Below are 3,472 nucleotides of genomic sequence, written 5' to 3'. Positions count from 1 at the left end.
GGAAAAAATTCTGGCTTCGCACCTGGAATTGGGTGGTCAGTCTATAATTGAATCAAATCACGTTTTATTTTTTCTCCTTTTATTCCTGTTCCTCATTATTGCTGGCTTCTCTGTTTTCCTATATAATTTTTTTTTTTTTTTACTTTCTACCTTATAATTAGATTGTTTTCAAATCATCCTCGCACTGGCCAGGAGTTTCTTGAGGACACAGCCCCTATCCTTCATATTTCTTTAGCCCTCAAAGTGCCTGGTACAGGCCTAGTGTAGAGTAGGCATTTAATAATGGTAGCTGAATTTGGTTGAATCATTATTTTTCAAAACTCCTTCAGTAGGATCATCGCATAAAGCAACGTACTACCCCACAGACAAAATTACTCTACAGTCAAATGCTGTACCTTGCATCTCTTGCATTACACAATAGACATTTTCCCCATCGATGGGTGGCCAAGTTGACTTTCGTACACTGAATCCTTATTTCACGTACTTACACCATCATCTGGGAGAAGCTAAGATCAGTGCTTACTTTTTATTTTAATTTATTTTTGAGTCATCTTTCCCCATCTCTACCTCCTCCCATCCCCCCCAATGTAAAAGTGGATAACTCATTCACCCGTGATACTTAGGGATCATCCACAAGTTGTGGGAGTGTTTTCAGATCAGCAATCCACAGCTCCTGCCACAAATATTTAAATGCAGTACAAGAGCATTGTTTAAGGGAATCCTATGGTAAAACCAAGCACCTTCCTGATTGATTTAACGTTCATTCAGCTTTTATTTTTCTATTTTTATTTTTTTCTTGGTCAGGTGGCATTTTAATAGGCTTGAAATAAAACACCTGTCTTTTGAGAGTATCAAGAGCCATATGTGGGCCATCGCAGAAAGCAGAGGCACAGCACTTGGGGCCTTGGGGGAAGCAACAGGCTGAGCAGGAGGTCAGCGATGGCTGAAGAATCCTTGAGGATGGTTATATTTAAACGGCTTCATCCTCCTGGGACCCCTGAAAAGCCAGAGACACATCTTCTCCTGGGGAAATTCCTTGGGCCCCTCAACACTATTGTCATGGTTCTCCGTCTCCAAGTAGATGTCCAGCAGCATGCATTGGTGCTGCAGCTGATTGGTCAAGAACTGTTGGCTGGGCCGGGGGCCACACAGCTTCTTGTAGTACATGGTGACCTCACTCTCCATGGCCCGAATATTGTCATCCTTGCTGTTGGTTTCCTCCCCTTTCCAGCTGAGACAGATCTGGATAATGGGTGGGATGGAGGAGTAGCCAGGATTCAGCACCACAGTAGGCTGGAGTTGGCTGTGCCTCTTTCCACAAGAGCCATGTAGCAGAGATTGGTGTCTCCAGCCAGTCCCACCTCCACAATGTCTTTCATGAAATGCACCTCCATGTAATCTTGATGGGTAATCATCACCCACTTCACCAGGTGAGAGACAATCTTTGCAGGGAAAAGGGATTGGCAATCACTGGTAACTGGGACAATGCCATGTTCTAGGGATGCAAATTGTTTGTGGAGGCTCAGGAGAGACTGCACCCTGGTCTTCAGCAGCTTCATGGTGGTCTCCAAGTGGCTGGCGCTCAGCGAGTGGTCAGCAGTCACTGTGTGCAGGAGCCATTCTTTTGGGAAGTGGAGGCCACCGAGCTTCTGTACCCACAAATAGATGAGACCTAGGTTAAGTACGTAGTCTCTCAAAGTCAGGATGCCAACTTTGCCAAACTGATACTGATTGGCTGGATTCCGAGTTTTCTTTCCATGATCCCCAGGACACAAACAGCTCAGGACTGAGTCAGGAGACAGCAAGTCACCTGCACTGATGGGGGTGATCAGATCCGTGGCGGTAGTCACTTTAGCTTTGACCGTCATGATGTTGAGGTTCATGAGGTAGTAGAAAGTCAGGTGAAGCACATTGTCATCTTGGGAGACCTCAGGAGGCTTAAAAAGAGCCTTGGCTTCATCCACACTGCCTTCAATCACCATGGACAATGTCTTATCACAGTCCTACCCACATGCAGTGGCCTGGACAAGGAGGACGTAGAGGGGAGGCGGCAGGTGTCTGGCTGTCTCATATTGCTTGTGAACCTGGTCGAAAGGCATGAACAGGTACCCTTGCACTGGGAGGGAAGCCTGCATGAGGCGAGGCTGGAGGCTGCTCCGGTACTCCTCCTTCACCTCGCTCTCCTTGAAGATCTTCTCCTTGTTGGCCAAGCACTCTCGGCACATCTCCGCTAGGCTTTTTCACTGCTCCAGGCCCCAGTCCAGGCGTGCGAGGGTTTGCTGGTGAGGGTCTTCCATGGTGACTTCAGCCTTGCTGATATCTGGAGGAGCCTCCTTATAAAACTTCTCTAAATCGACCAGATCAATTTCTTCATGCTTTGACTTAAACTCCAGACACTTGACGATCTCTTCTGCAGGTGCATCGCCTCATACAACAGGTTCTGGAGCTGCAGGTGATAGGCATCTACTTTCTGCTTGGCCTCGTGGGTTTGATCTCTCCCTTTCTTCAACCTGTTGTGGGCTAATCTGTGAAGCTTCTTCAGGCTCATGAAATGCACACAGCCCTGGATCCTCCGATCTTCTATCTCAACTGCCACATGCTTGCCTCCCCGGCTCTTCAGGTGCTGAATCTTAGCCATGAGCTTCTGCAGCTCCCGGCAGGTGTACTTGTACAGCTCATAGTCTCTGCCAGGGTCCCACAGGCCCACCTCAGCCTCCTCACTGTAGTATTTACCTTCCTGCTCAGTCAGAATGATTGCGCTTCCCTTCAGCTGGGGCTCCGTCACTTCGGATCACTTTGGGCTTCCGTTTGTTGCTTGATTCTGATGATGTGGTTGTTAGATGAGGTCAGGAGGAAACAGCAGAGACGTCAGGGGTTGTTGTGGACAGTAACACAGGAGGCACTCCACTGGGGAAGGTGATAGAGATGATCTGGCCTTAGGTGGCACGTGGGTGATCTTAATGTTGAACACCGCATGGGGCCCAGGACCTCTCAGCTTTTATTTTTGCCTGGGTTTTCTTTCATCAAGTCCCTCGATGGACTGCATCACATCTCTTGGGTATTTCTGCAGCCTTGACCTTACTGTTTCAGTGTTTACAGGCTGTCCTGGCTATGTTCATGCTGACCACCAAAACTGTGGTAGATTTGAAATGGAAGTGAATAATCAGAGTGGGGAATGGTCAGCTCAGATCTTAGTAGATAAGATCATCCTCAACATTGGTTTCTGATCATAGACTTCAGTTCCATGCTCTCTTTCTACTCCTGTGACCCAATAAATATGTATTAGTAGGTCACTACCCAAAAGTAATATTTCTGTTTACAACAGGATTTTCTATAAGGTTCCTGCTAATAGCAAGAATCCCTAGTGCTTTTAAGAGAGTGTTTAGGGAGGAAGAGCCAAGATGGCGCCGTGAGTAGTCCTCTTTGTGTCTCGCCCTTCGAGTCTACAATCATTTGGACACTTATCGCTTGA

The 3,472-nt window shown here is 47.2% G+C and overlaps 1 pseudogene; it reads right to left on the bottom strand.

The window, feature by feature from the left end:
- Positions 1-933: 933 nt before the first annotated feature.
- Positions 934-2,825, bottom strand: LOC124247084 (THO complex subunit 5 homolog; annotated as a pseudogene).
- Positions 2,826-3,472: the final 647 nt, after the last annotated feature.

Source organism: Equus quagga, chromosome 1 (genome assembly GCF_021613505.1).
Source record: "Equus quagga isolate Etosha38 chromosome 1, UCLA_HA_Equagga_1.0, whole genome shotgun sequence".
NCBI lineage: Eukaryota > Metazoa > Chordata > Mammalia > Perissodactyla > Equidae > Equus > Equus quagga.
The sequence above is the reverse complement of the archived record's forward strand: the minus strand, read 5'-3'. Positions and strand labels throughout refer to the sequence as shown.